This window comes from Felis catus, chromosome B3, assembly GCF_018350175.1.
Source record: "Felis catus isolate Fca126 chromosome B3, F.catus_Fca126_mat1.0, whole genome shotgun sequence".
Taxonomy (NCBI): Eukaryota; Metazoa; Chordata; class Mammalia; order Carnivora; family Felidae; genus Felis; species Felis catus.
Window position 1 is genome coordinate 77,062,232 of NC_058373.1, and position 16,146 is coordinate 77,078,377.

At 34.6% G+C, this 16,146-nt stretch overlaps 1 long non-coding RNA gene across 35 annotated transcripts in view; it reads left to right on the forward strand.

Moving 5' to 3' along the window:
* Positions 1–16,146, forward strand: part of LOC102899317 — a 582,165-nt gene that overhangs the window by 480,031 nt on the left and 85,988 nt on the right. For 31 of the 35 annotated variants that reach the window (XR_006599459.1, XR_006599462.1, XR_006599457.1 and 28 more), the window contains one exon: positions 3,360–3,569. This is a non-coding gene — a long non-coding RNA (uncharacterized LOC102899317). The remainder of the gene's footprint in view (positions 1–3,359; positions 3,570–16,146) is intronic. The other 4 variants (XR_006599444.1, XR_006599449.1, XR_006599450.1 and 1 more) reach the window with 1 other exon arrangement.

The following is a 16,146-nucleotide window of genomic DNA, read 5'->3' on the forward strand; positions in this document are numbered from 1 at the left end:
TTTATGTATTTACTGTAGGTTTTTGCTTATGCTTATGAGGATTGTGTTCAATCTGTAATAATCTATTTTAAGTTGACAACAACTTAAATTTGATCCCATTCTAAAAGTCAACTTTTTTCTTCTCCCCACCAGCATTTGTTTTTGATGTCACATTTTACATCTTATTATCTTGTGTGTTCCTTAACTATTTATTATCATCATGATTATTTTTACTAGTTTTGTCTTTTAACCTCCCTACTACCTTCGTAAGTGATTAATTCACTACCTTCATTATATTATTAGCTTTCAGTAAGATTTATCCTTTCATATGTTTTCTTGTTACTATTTAGCGATAAAAAAATGATGTGTGTGTATGTGTGTGTGTGTGTGAGTGTGTGTGTGTGTGTGTGTATGTGAGTGTGTACATTGGGATATTATTCAGTCATAAAAAAAAGAATGAAATCTTGCCATTTTTGACAACATGGATAGACCTTAAGGGGATTATGCTAAATGAAATAAGTCAGACAGAAAAAGACAAATATGGGGTGTGTGCATGGCTCAGTCAGTTGGGTGTCTGACTTTTGATTTCAGCTCAGGTTGTGATCCCAGGGTTGTGGGATCAAGCCCTGCATCAGGCTGTGTGCTGAATGTGGAGCCTGCTTGGTATTCTCTCTCTCCACCTCTGCCCCTCTCCCCTACTCGCACTGCCTCTCTGTCTCTCCAGAATAAAAAAAGAAAAAGAAAAAGACAAATAAAACAACAACAAAAACCCAGAAAATCTCTACAAATGTTAGTGAGGTTCAGACATGTACTTTGAAAAAGAGTTTGGGCCAATTTAGAGATAGTTAGGAAGCTCTGCTCTAGAGTAATTTCCTTAAAACCATTTAAAGAACAACTCACCGTAAGAAATATATTTTACTTCCAGACCACATACATATACACATGAAACCAGAAACAAAATTTTGCTGAACACTATCCTCACTATGTACCTTGTAACTTATTTGCTATTTTTAAAATTTTACTAATTTTTATATGTTTCTGATGTTCTAACTGATATAGACTTTAGCCCAATAAACACTTTTATAAAATATTTAAAAAATTAGGGTAAGGCTTTTCATTTGTTATTTGTTATAGCACCTAAAGCAAATTTAAGTGTAGTGATTTGAATAGTGTTTCCCAAAATTTCATGTCCACTTGAAATCTCAGAATATGACCTTATTTGGAAATAGGGTGTTTGAAGATATACTTAGTTATGGAACTAAATATGAAATCATCGTGGATTTAGGACAGTCTCTAATCTGATAACTGGTGTCCCTAAAAGAAGAGGTGAGGGGGCACCTGGCTAGGTCAGTCAGTTGAGCAGAGTCCAACTTTGGCTCAGGTCATGATCTCACAGTTTGTGAGTTTGAGCCCCAATCCAGCTCGTTGCTGTTAGTGCAAGCCCACTTCAGATCCTCTGTTCCATCTCTCTCTGTCCCTCCTCTGCTCACTCTTCCCCCCCACTCTCTCAAAAATAAATAAACAATAATAAAGAAGAAGTAAGGACATAGACATGCAGGGGAAGACAAGGTGAAGATACCAGTAGAGATTGAGGTGATGTGTCTACAGCTAAGCAATGCTAGGACATGCCAAAGGGTGATAGCACAAGGAAGGGTTCTTCTCCAGAGTATGGGAGCATGGCCCTGCTTACCTCTTGATTTCAGACTTAATGGCCTCTACAACGGAATTGTGAGAGGATACATTCTGTTATCTTTTTCTGGAATGCTGTATATAAAATTGACCATTTGTATTTTCTGTGAATTTTAAAATATTTTATTTTGCAAAAAGTAATGAAAAAAATTAAAAATATTCATTTAATCTATGTATTATTTTGCATGTATTTTTATTTTAATGTTATTAAGTATTCTAATTCGTGAACATGACACATCTCTCCATTTATTCAAGTATTGTTTAATTTCTCTCAGTAATGTTTTGTTTTCTAGTGTTGAGGTCCATTAAATCATTTATTAAATTTATTTCGGATAATTAATATTTTTCAGGATATTATTTACAATTTAATTTTCTATTTATTCCTGGCATATAGTAATTTAAATGGTTTTGCATATTGAACTTAGATTTTGCAATCTTGCAACATGCATTTTTTATTTATTATTATTATTTTTAAATGTTCATTTATTTTTGAGAGAGCACAGAGGAGGGGCAGACACACACACACACACACACACACACACACACACAGAATCTGAAGCAGGCTCTGAGCTGTCAGCACAGAGCCCAATGCGGGGTTCAAACTCAAGAACAGTGAGGTCTTGAACTGAGCTGAAATCGGACACTTACCTGACTGAGCCACCCACGTACCCCGCGACATGTATTTATTTAATTGATTAATTAATTAATTTTTTGCAACATGTATGTTTAAAAATTTATCCATAGATTTCTTGTGCAGTCTTATTTATTCATAATTCTTACATGTTTTCTATTTGCTTTATTGAGCTATTACCTCCCATTACAATTTTGAATACAAATGATGCAGACTTCTTTTTCTCATTCCTAATCTCAAAGGTAAAGCTGCCAAAATTTCTCCACTAAGTATGATATTTGATTATGGCTCAAATAACCTTGCCTATTTACATGTTTATAATTTTTATTTTGTAATAAAGGGTATCTATAAAATAATACTGGAAACTGCAGATGATCTTATCTTCTAAGAGAAAGGGCTATTTCTTTCTTATTTTGGGCAAACAGAGTAATGTTCTGGGTTCTTCTCAGTTCTCCTAAGGGTTAGGCTGAAAGATAACTGAAAAACAATTTGAGTAAGACTGATTATGTATCTGAGTTGCCCTTGTATTCTTGTGTATTTGATTTGGGAACTTGACAGATCTTTGTCTGCTCAGCTCAATATATTAACAACTGACCTTCAGAGCTTTTTAATTAGGTTTTTAGCTTACCATTCCACAGGGCTTAATAATTTGGATAAGGTTATGAAATGAAAACTGAGCATGTAGTTTTGAGGTTCTTGAAGTTGTCATTTGTATCACTCAGCTTCTCAATGCTAAAATGATTGCTGCTTTCCCTCTCCCCATCAGTCACCTGACAGGACCAATTTTGGATTTTTCGCCCCCAAACTGAACCCAGCATTGGAACACACTGTGTTTGCAGAAAAAAACAAAAAACAAACAAACAAACAAAAACTGTTCAGACTCAGGGTCAGTCCAGCACCTCATTTGGGCTTTCATTTTTTGCCTATTTTATTTCGGGCTCTCTTTGTCTGGCACTTGTTCCTCAGGGCCCCATGACTGGGGGACATTTCATCCTACTTTGCACAAGCTTTTAGGCAAACTGATGAATTCAGATTGAGGGGAAATCTGGCTGTGTTCTAGGGTCTCTCCAAGTCTCCAGTTCGCTCAAGTCTCTGGAAACTGTTAAAAGCGTTGCTGGATGTCTCTTCCCCAGAAGCTGTCCTCTGCCTTGTCCGGGTTTGATCTTCAGTCTGCATTCAGAATTATAGATGGGTGCCCCTGCCCCAGCTCATCTTCCAGCCAAGATGGGGAGAAATTAAAATAAAAACAGAAATAGCTGAAAAACATTTGGTGAGTATCAGTTCACTTCTGACCAGTTTTCCACTTTCTGGAGTTTTTATTTATTTGGTTTTCATTACAGTTGACCCTTGACCAACATAGGTTTGAACTACATGTGTTTAAGTATATATGGATTTTTAAAATAAATATGGTATAATACTGCAAATGTATTTTACCTTCTTTATGGTTTTCTTAACATTTTCTTTTCTCTAGTTTACTTTATTATAAGGATACAGTATATAGTACATATAACATAACATATAACACATATAACGTGTTAAATGACTATTCACATTATCAGTAACACTGAAATAAAATATCTGTACACTGAAAATTAAGACATTGATGAAAGAAATTGAAGAAGGCATAGATAAATCGAATTGGATTTATCGGATTGGAATTCCAATTGGATTGGAATAAATATTGTTCAAATATCCATACAACATAGAGCAGTCTACAGGTTTAATGCTACCAGTATCAAAATCCCAAAGGCATTTTTTAAGACAAAAAAAAAACCCTTAAATTTGTATTGAACACAAAAGACCCCAAATAACCAAAGCAATCTTAAAAAAAGAAGAACAAAGCTGGCTGGGTCACACTTCACGATTTCAAAATATATTATAAAATTATAGTAATCAAAACAGTGTGGCATTGACCTAAAAACAGGTACATAGATCAATGGAACTGAGTAGAGTTCAGAAATAAACCCACCCATATTTGTTTAATTAGTTTAGAACAAAAGAGCCAATAATGTACAATGAGGAAAGGACCATCTCTTCAATAAATGGTGTTTGGAAAATTGGACAGCCACAGGCAAAACAAATGAAACTGGACCACTATCTTATACACAAAAAGTGATGCGAAATGAATTAAACATTTGCACGTATGATCTAAAACATATATGGTAAACTCTTTGACATCGGTCTTTTTTTTTAAAGTTTATTTATTTTGAGATTTTGAGAGAGCATGTGCAAGTGGGGTAGGGGCAGAGAGGTAGGGAGAGAGAGAGATTCCAAGCAGTCTCTGTGCTACCATCATGGAGTCAAGTGTGGGGCTCGCACTCACGAACTGTGAGATCACGATCTGAACCGAAATCAAGAGTCAGGCACCTACCCGACTGAGCCACCCAGAAAATTTTTTTGCATTTGATATAAAAAGCCAAGGCAACAAAAGCAAAAATAAACATATGGCCTGCATCAAATTAAAAAGTTTCTGCATAGCAAAGGTCACCATTAACAAAATTAAAAGGCAACCTGAGGAATGTGAAAAAATATTTCAAAATCATGTATCTGATAAGGGATTAATAACCAAAATATATTAAACACCTACAACCCAATAGCAAAAAAAAAAAAAAAAAAACAAAACAAAAACAGAAAACAAAAAAGCGTTCCAATAAAAAAAAAAATGGGTAGAGGAACTGAATAGACATTTTTCCAGAGAAGACATACATACGGCCAAAAGGTACATGAAAAGGTACTTAAAATCACATATCATCAGGGAAATGAGGAAACAAATACATTATTTGGACCACTTTAGAAAAATACAGTGTGTTGCCATGGACCTTGCAATGACTATAACAGTGCACACTTCTGCACACCTCTGAAAAATTCACCCTCTCTCAAGGCCTCCGTGATTATCAAACCATTACAGCCTCAAGCTGAAGGTCTAGGATCTCATTATCTAAATAAAGTGTATGTGGAAGTAAGGAATCTCACGTGTGGTTCCTTGATCACAGCTTTTCAGTTACTTCCTTTCTATATGAGGTTGTAGGACCTAAAGAGATGTTATCTATACTATACCACTCAAATACAGTGGTGGGGCAAACTTAACATATAATGGTGAAGCAAAAATAACCATTATCTACCTTCTCATTAAATAACGGGTTACTCTTTGCTCTGACTTCTAGGCTTTTGTTTTGCCCTCTGAGTCTTCTTCCTCCCTTTCAGTAGAAAGCCTATGTGTTGCAGCTGAATAGTTTCTTCAGCCTGCTGTGTCTTCAGAGAAGTTGAGGAAACAAAGATTTCTCTTCGTTTTATAGTATCTGTCCAATTCAGACCAAAGTAGAGTTTTCCCTCATATAATTATCTTTAAAATTCTGTGGTTTTCCTCTGAGTGTTAGTGGGATTTAGTTCATTAGACAAAATTTGTGCCTACAAACCTCATTGAGATAAGCCCTTCTTTTAAGTGAACTGTGGGATATCTTTAAGATTCTTATAAACACCCTTCCTCTTTTTTTTAAATCTGTAAACAATTTTGTTTGGAGCTTAATTTCATTATTGCATTATTGGTTTTTCATTCCCTATGGAGTATGTGAAAGGAGGCATTTCATTTAAGCTGCAGGTTCTAAAATAAAATAAGGAATTGCAATTAACAATTATATATATATATAATATAGCCATATATTATGTATAAATTGTACTGATTGAAAAAAAAAAACTGTTTCCCTAGAACTGCATATTTTAAATTACCAACATGGTACATTCTTAAAAATTATGAATATTCTCAAATAATTCATAATTTATAAGTCCAGAGAGAACAGTATTAACAAGCCCACATGTATCTGTAACTCAACTTCAACAATTAACAATGATTCAGCATGATGGTAGCTTGAAAGTTTCACATACCTGAGAGGTGAAGGAACTCCAGTCAAACTGAGCTGATATATTCTTGTTTTTGTGTATTTTAATACAAATAATGCAAAAGTGAATGAAGTACAAAAAGAATCCTCATATTTACAATCATTTGTTAATAATCCCTTTACCAAGGACGCTTTGTCACCTAGGGGTAATAAAGTCACAGTGTCATAATGTAATGAATGATAGATTAAAAATTCTGGTCAAATCCTCACTGGGGATAGCTCTGACATTCGGTTTTCAAAAACCTGATCTTCAGAGTAAAGCCCTGTAGTTGCCATTCTGTTTTAGATCATCATAATTTGCATATTTCTTGATATACACTAATTGTAAATTTTACAGGTTTCTGTAAGTTTTCCTGGCCATTTCCAGAGGCAAATAAAAACGTGTAAATAGCAAAAGAAATAACTACAATTGTATTATGGAATGGATGTATTCTAATAATATTTTGAGTGAGGAATTACAAATGTTAGAAAATGAAAGTTTATTGTTTATTGATTAGGTTCCAGGACACCACCACCTTTTCCCCATCCCGTGTTTTAAAGGAAAACATCTCTGAGCCATGCGTTTAAAATCTTGAGGGGATCTTTTATATGAGTGAATAGTTCTGTGAAACACTGCATTATGTCTTTCTGTGATCATAACTAATAATCTTGTGGTCTCTCTCTGGATTGACTTTTGTTTGGAAGCCTCTTCCTCTTCTTAATTTGAGAATCTTGGACAGGTTGAAAATGAGAAGCAGTTTCGTCACAAGTCTTGGCCACTTTATATTCACTTATCTCCTTCTCACTTTTTAGTATAGGCAGCTATATGTCCAATTCTCTACCTTTTGCTAGATCATTCAGTTCATTAGGTATGTTTCCCATCATTCACATTAGTTCAGAAAAGGATGTTGGCAAGCTTTTCTCTACTACGTAAAAGACACCCTTTCCTCTGGTTTACAGTAATCCTCACTCTCTTTTAAGTGCTCATCTACAAACTCCTTGAAAGCCATTGGGTTTCTACTAGCACCCTTCTTTACAGTCATTCCCATGCACTCCTCCTCCCTGCCCCTGTTCTGAAGCCACATGTTCTAGATTTTGTTTTAGTGACATTCTATGTAGGTTTCAGAATCCGTTCCAATTATCTATTTCTGCATAACAAGCAACCCCATAACATAATGCCCCCAAGCAATGACAGCATTTGTTTTATTTGTGGATTCATAGTTTGGATTGGGCTGGGATAGCTTATCCCTGTTTCACTTAGAGTGAGATGGGAAGCTCAAGGCTGAAGTCAGGTCAAGTCTTGTTCATTTGCATGTCTAGTGGTTGATGATGGTGGTGGCTGGGACTTTAGCTAGAGCTAAACATCTAGATGTGTCCTAGGTTGTTTTATATTTGGTAAATGTGTCTCAATGATAAGCATCTCAAAATGTGATTATTTTGAGTGTCTTTCTATATATTTTTTCTTATAATCTGTGTACATGTATCTTTTATGTATTTCTTATGTATTATTGATCTTTTTTAAATTGACAGTAATTTTTAAGTATATATTTTATGTTAGTTTGTATTACTATAAGTGTGATGAATATTTTATTGACCTGTCTTTTCATTTTCTTGATATGTTGTTGATATATACAATCACATAATTCCAATTCCAGTTTAATCACTTGGTTTTAATAGTTTCTTCTTATGACACCTTTTTAAAAAATATTTCTGTCCTAAACACTTAAAGATATGGTCACATTGTATCTTCTCAAGTTTTCAAAATCTTACTCCTTACATTGTCCAATTTATCTGATGGGGATTTTTTAAAAATGTAATGCTAGGAAAGTATAGTAATTAATTTCATTTATTAACTTAATGGGCTAAGGGATCCCCAGATAGCTGGTAAAGCATTAATCCTGGATGTGTTTATGAGGGTGTTTCTGGAAGATACTAGCATTTGATTCAGTAGAGTGAGTAAAGAGTCACACTTACCAATGTGAGTGGACATTATCCATTCCACTGAGGACCATGCTGGAACAAAAATGTGAAAGAAGGACAAATTTGCTCTCTTTTCTTGAGCCAGAACATTCATCATTTCTTGCTGTTGGTCGTTGGAGCTCCTGGTTCTAGGGCCTTTGGACTCTGGGACTTAAAAAAGCAGCCCCATTGCTCTCAGGCCTTTGGACTTGGAGTGAATTATAGGCTGGCTTTCCTGGTTCTTTAGCTTACAGACAGAGGCAGTGCAAGCAAATGTCTGTAATAAATCTCTTCTTATGTATATCTTTATATATCCTATTGGTTCTGTGTCTCTGAAGTCAGTTTCTCTGACTTACACAGAAAGCATGCATATTCAGTTTTGTTCCCCACCCCCCCCAGAACTGTTCTTGAATATAATCCAAAGAAAAGTTTTGTGTGCATTATTTTTCTTTATATCCATTTAAATTTGTTAAACTGCATCATTCTAATCATCTGTAAATTTACAGATTACTTGACTGTTTAATCTATTAATTGCTAAAATAAGTTAAAATGTGGGTCTCTAAAAGTAAATTTCTAACGTTATGCTTCTGGTTTGTTTGCTTCATATGTTTTCAACTTAGGTATTAGATACAACATTAAGTTTGTTGTCTTTCAAGTAAATTTAACCTTTCACATAGATGTTACATACTATAGAAGGCACTTCTATGTATATTTTCTTATCCTAACTCATGACTATAAATATTACCTCTTTGCAGATGATTTCTCTTGTCTGTATTCTAAATTCTGACCTCCTCGCAGAGATGTATTGCTGTATTTCCAACAACTTGCTAACGTTTTCAATAGAACATTTCATTAAAATTTCAAGTATAATCTGTGCCCAAATAATATAACCATGTTCCTTCTTAAACCCACTTCTCTTTCTGTTTTATCTGTTTCTTTTAATAGTGTCATTTTGAGCAAGACACTCATGCTTATACATGACCTTTTCACTATCCCTTGTTTTATATTTGTACTTTCAATTTAGTTGTCAAGTGCTGTTGATTTTACCTCTACAGTGTAATTGTGATCAGTCCATACCCACTGCAACAAGTGTTGAAGGTCCTCAATCTTCTCTCTTTGATAATTGCAAATCAACTTGATTTCCCCGCTTGTACTATCAACTACATCCTATGCTTTTTAAATTTTTTTTAACGTTTATTTATTTTTGAGACAGAGAGAGACAGAGCATGAACGGGGGAGGGTCAGAGAGAGGGAGACACAGAATCCGAAACAGGCTCTAGGCTCTGAGCTGTCAGCACAGAGCCCGACGCGGGGCTCGAACTCACGGACCGCGAGATCATGACCTGAGCCGAAGTCGGCCGCCCAACCGACTGAGCCACCCAGGAGCCCCATCCTATGCTTTTTATATATCAGCTTGCAGATCAAACTTTCTGAACAAATCGTTATATAATGTTCTTTAAAAATGACATAATAACATAGTTATTAAATACATGGCTTTGGAATCTGATGGTCTTCTTGTACTAAATATCTTCTGTTTGTTTCCCGGTCTATTCAGATCCACTCTATTCATGTCCACTTTGTTTTAGCCTGCTGCAAGAGGCTGAAGTGTCATGCGTCGTCATATTCCTCCTGCTCTTCAGCTTCTTGTACATTGTTTATTCACTGTGTCTTTTCCTTGCAGTCAGGCTGGCTGTGTTCTACTGCCAAAAACCACAGCTCCTATCAGTGTGGTCTTCATGCATTGCCTTCTTTGTGCCTGTAGATAGAGGAATAGAACTATTTCTTTCTCCTATCATTAGGGCATCACTCTATCCCTAGTAGTTTTCCTACATGATATCTTTATAGATAATCTCTCCATTGAACCCTTCTGTATTATACTAATTGTATTGTGCCATCGTTTTCCTGATTGGGAATTGTTTTTAAGTCCTGGCCTTGCTACTTAGTACTGGACAAACTTGGGGAATTTATTTAATGTTTCGGAATCTTACTTGGTCATCTGAAATGTGGATTAAGTAATTTCCTAGAAAAGTTGTGTCATATACAATATTCAGTGAATAATATATTATTTATAAAATATAAATTCTTTAGCTTTTGATTAAAGATACATCAGAGGGAAATGAAAGGTAAAAAATACTCTCCTATTTCCAAAAATAATATCCAATTCTGGGACACATCCCACAGAGCTGCACAGTACCTCTCCAGTAAAATTGAGCCACAGTTGTCCACAATGAAAACCAGCTCAACAAAGGACCCTTGAACTGGCTCTCCTCTTTGCCTGCTTTGCTATTCTGTATTCCCACTCCTCTATAGTTGATCACTTCCCCAAAGGAACACTTTGTATCTGAACCCTTACTTCAGGCTCTTTTGTCGAGGGAATCCCAAACTAACACAATATACTGGGATTAGTTTTTGGATAACATGGTCAAAAGAGTTTTTGGTTGTAAGGTAAAGATCAAGCTCTAGTCACTAACATAGTGTCTGAGAATTGCTGAAGCTAATATTTTACTGTTCTGCAAAAGCATTTCTTGTTCCTTAACTTTTATAACCAACATTTTATCAACATTTATTACCAATGTTTGGGACTGGGAGAAAATAAAAACTATATGTCTATATGTAATGGTATTGACTCTGTGGTAAAGGTAAAGGTAGTGAAGATGTAAAACTCAGTGTGCAACTTTACCAGGTAAATGATGGAATATTTTGGTATTGGATGTTAATGTTTATTTCTGTTGACATAAATATAGTTGTTTCATTTAGAAATATCTAATTTGTGGTGGTATCAAGCCAGTTTTATATGATTTCATTTATTATGTGGCACACATTTTCCATTACTGTATGAATTTTTATATATACTAAAAAGCAGAGTGCTCTAAATCACAGCAAAAAATCCATAATAAAATGTTACTCTTTTTGAAATTTATACCTCATTTTTGCTAGTTTTGACTGGATTACACTCTAATATGCATTCAGTGTAATTTAGCAAATATTTACGGAGTGACAGTGCAGTGTAACTGGATGCCCATACTTCAACAATTCTTTATCCCTGAGCTCAATATCTGGTTTACGAAGACTGAGCATCTGATTTAAAAATACCATTAAATATATGAAAAGCATAAAGTTCTAACAGACCAGGACCTGTTTTTTTAGTCTGTTAATGCAATAACAAGAGAGTATCAGTGTTACACAGCACAATATATATTATATATTTTTGTGTTTCTGTGTGTGAGATAGACCTCAAGGACTTACATTTCCTTTCCAAAGCCTAATAAAGCACTCTGGGATCCTCCAGTGTTCCACCTATTCTATTCTGTACAGACTACATTTCTCACCGAACTGTTAACACACCTCCATAAGCAACTAGACAGTCAATGAGAAGCTATGTTTATTTACTCATTGATAGCCTTTTGTAGTGTACCTTTTTCAGAGCTTCTTTGCTGGTTCAACAGCAAATCAGAGTGAAAACAAGAAATAATTTTTCCTCCTGGTCTTCAGAATGGTGATTACCTCTGGAGAAGGAGAGAGGAAAATATGAAGAGTGGGAGAAGAATAATTCAGTAGTATCTATAGCATTTATTTTGTTAATAAAAATCTGAAGCAAATATGGTAAAAGTTAATGCCTAACAGTTTAGCATTGGGTTTTTAAGGGTAAAAATTAGGATATAAGCTAAAAATGTGGCAAATGGATCCTGAAGACAGAAGCTAAAAAACAGGATGGAAACTTATTTTCCCTACACTACATGATAGTGTAGAGGTAGGCAGTTCTGCTTCACAAACAAGAATAAGAGATAATCTGAATTTCTTAATGTTTTAAGTTCTACCATTCAAATGAGTGCTTGCCTAAATTGCATTGTTGGGGCTGGCACATCAGTATCACTTCCATCTCTAGCCTAGGAGAAGACAACTAGAGAGGCAGTGGAAAGCAGGCAATTTTCTTTTAGAGAAATTAAAAGGAAGTTGTACACATCTCTTTTACTCATTCTATTTGTAAAGACTGAGTCCTTGATCACATGCATTACAACCAGATTTTTGTCTGGGCAGCTAGGTATATGTGCACTGCTAAAGCTCTGAGAACAGGACTTGTTTTCTATTATGAAAAGAAAGGTCAGAATGAAATCTGGAGGGAAATTAGTTATTCCCACAATGCATGCCTGTTACATTACGTGTTGTTAAGCTTTTATAGGTTATACATTTCTCTCAATTTTTCCTATGTTTGAACTTTAAAACTTAAAAGATAAACAGTTTGTTAATCATTTAGGGATCTGAATTAATTTAGTAAGAACATATCTTGCCATCTAATATGCTTTGTGGCTGTTGCTTTTCATTGCTAAAGTTATTGAAGGAGTGAACATAATATATCTGAATTTCTGAAAGGCGTTAAACAATAGATTTAAAACAATATGGGACTATTGTCCAAATGAATTATAGGTTGGCATATCAAGAGTTAATTAATCACCACTCCCAAGTATATTATTAATAGATCATAGTGAATCTAGAGGGCAATTATTGATGGTATCTTATAAAGTTTCATCTTGAATTATTTAATAAATGTTGCAGAGGTGAAAGTGAGGTGGGAAGAGAAAAGTGAACTGATAGCTATTAAGGGTCTGCTGTGTAGGCACTGCTGAAATTTAAATGTGTAATATAAGCTATTACACATATAACTTATTAAATTTTACTATTAAGGGAAGACAAATGTTATTATAATCTTATAGGTAAAAGGGATTACATAACTGTCATAATTTTTTTTTAATCTATGGAAAACAAAGTTTAGGAGAGCCAGAATATTGGTAATCAGAATTATGAACTGAAAGCATATGAATTTAGGTAGATAATTAAATAAGACACTACATTTATATAAAGATCTTTATGTAAAAGATCTTACTGCAATAGGATTTTGAGATATGTATTGTGCGAGAAAAGTATGTTTTAAAATCAATTGATAACTCAGTTAACAGTTGTACTTGCCCAAAATAACAGAAGCTTCTGCAAATGTTATCTGTAGAAACCCTGATACTATCCAAAACATGGGGGTTAATATCCTCGTAATTATCTGTGTTAGTCACATAGCTTGGCCTATTGCATTCACTTTGAGAGTCTGCATTATTAAGAGACACGTTAACTGTAGTGTGTCTGGGCTAAAGGGATCAGAATTGAGAGATATTTGGAAATTATGGTATATGTAGAATGATAGGACCAAAAACACTTAGTATGTAAAAATCTTAATTTTTTAAGGATTTAGTCCTTTAAGTCTTAAAATTTTCAAGGATTTTCCTGGAGAATATGCAGTATATTATTTGTATCCTGTGTCCCTTGGATGTCAAAATTAAAGCCATTTGCTTATAAGTAAGCAGATAATGACTCATATAACGAAAACAATTCTACCAACTTTACAATTATTGTTGTTCAGAAGTGTAAAGTTACTTCCTATCAAGAAAAGAGTTTGAACAGAGAATAAATCCCTCTCCAAAGTGTATCTGAATTTACTCATAAGTGAAAATGGTGGTAGGTGTGTATCCTTTTAACTTCAAATCATAGGAAATATATCTATCCAATTCCATTTGTCTGATATCTGTCATACACTGTTCATTGTTATATATAATCTTATTTCATACATATCATACATATATGATATGTATATTTATACATATACAATATGGTCATGCCATACATATATGGTATATAATAAATATACATTAATCCTCTAGACATTTGTTTTTAGATAATTTTTCAGAAGGGAAAAATGGAAAAAGATGATTGCAGGAACTACTGTAGCATCTTTTCAATAAAACTTGAAGACACAAAAACTGATTTTTCCCCCCAAAACATTTGATGCAAGAAGAATTCTCAGGCTCCCCACTCTATGGGTGGAAACTTGGACATTCGTAAATGTGAGGAAGGCACTTTTGGTTGCACAATGACCAAGAGATAGCACTAGAATTTATTGGGTAGGAGCCAGGGATGCTGACTATCCTGTTCCAAATGCTAATGGTGCCATCCAACCCATTAAGAAACACAAGTAGGGCATGTTCCACCTTTGCAACTGACTTTTGTTTTACTTAGTTGTTCAGGGGAAAAAATTGTGGCTGGTTTTGTTCTAGTTACATGTAGTGATAAGCAAGCAAGCACATAGCCAGTGCCCAGGACAGATGTAGTAAAGGTGGAGAGGACTTGGGAGCAGAACATAAAATCCTTTGGCAATGGCAGAGCTGCGCCTTTTCACATCCAGCAAAAAGTGTCCTTTTATCAGTAGCTGTATGCTTAAAAACAAAAATAGCTCTAAGCTTTTTTGAGGAACTTTGGGAGGACTGGGAAATTTGTACTTTCAGGTGGCAATATGCTGCATCACCTCCTTATCTATTTAATCATTTTTCTAAGTTTCTTTATACTTTTCTTTAAAAAAAATGTAAATCCCTTAATTATGTCTGCTAGTGTCTTTCCATTGTCACACCACTGTTTCTCTGGATTACCCAAATCACTCAGGAAAAGAACTATAAGAAACAGTGTAAAGACATTTTAAAAATCATACTTTTCTTTGAAAAGATAGTCTGTGAAATTATCGTTAGAATTATTAATTGAGGAAATACCAGTTATTTATTCTACCTTGTTGTTCATTTGAATAGAGACCAGGGCTGAGATTCAGGAGAAATGTGTCCTGTCAATTCAATTTGATCTCTGAAAAAATATTTTAATACCTCTTTGACTCATATCATTGGAAGGTAGAGAAAATAATTGTAAAATATTGTTTTTATTTAAATAAGATACTTTATGATTGGATTTTTAAGTGCTATATAAAAGTAAGACTTTGTTATTGAAGACAATTTTAGATTGTTCAGAATAACTTAACAGGTGTTTGGTAGTTTTGCTTTCTCATGTCAAGATACCAAATGTGTAACTAAAACTCCTTGGAATTATAGGGATATTTTATAATAATGTCAGATATCATAAAGACAGACATATCTGTGATAATGCACATAAACTAGTCCAGTAAAAGAAACTAAAGAATAATGGATATTAAACCCACCAACATTGGTCTTTCTCCCCTCAGAAGCAACACACACACACACACACACACACGCACACACAGAACAGAGCTTGTGACACTTCAAAATTCTCATTGAAATTCAGACTATAATAGTAAATTGTACAGAACAAACCACTGAAATCCATTCAGAGCACAGAAAAACAAATAAACAAAACACCAGGCTCCAGCATTGTCAAAACTGTACTGCTGAGTTAAGAAGTCAGGCAAGAAAATCAATTTTCTCTAACACATGAATTAAATGAATAAAAACTCAATATGAAGACAGAGGAAAAATAACCCAGCATTCCTAAGCCAACCTCAAAATGCCCATATAAAGGGAGGGAGAAACAGTGTTCATCTGCATGTCTTCATTCATTCATTCATTCATTCAATAGACATTTATTAAGCAACTATTAATGGCTAGAAATAGTATTGGGCATTTGAAAAACAGAGCTACCTCCAGTATGTGGCTTCTATTTTACTGGAAGTGCAAACATATGAGCAAATACAATGCGACAAAGGTCTTGATAAAGGATAAGGTGCATAGGAAACACTTTTAAGAGGCACCTAGTCTAGATTGGGGGCCTAGGAAAGGATTCTTTGACAAGGTGACATCTGTGTTAAACTGTTAAAGTTGAGAATGTATTAATCAGATGAAGTGGTATCAGAGCATCAAGCAGACAAAGTAACAGGTGCACAGATGGGAGGTGAGAACCTGGGCTTGTAACACAAAAATGGAATAATTCAATATGGTCAAAGCATAGGATGATGGAAGCCAAACAAGAGGTGAAGTTGGAAGTGAGCATGGATCATGATGTGTGCCTTTCTGCAGATTGTGAAGGTGATGGAGAGTCAGACGTTTAAGGATCTTTAGCAGGGAGTTGATGTATGTTAGATAAAGCACTGGTCACCATCTTGGTACAATTGATGAGGATTTTCCAGGTATTGCATGCAAATCTTATTTTTCTTAACTTTTTTAAAAAGTTTATTTG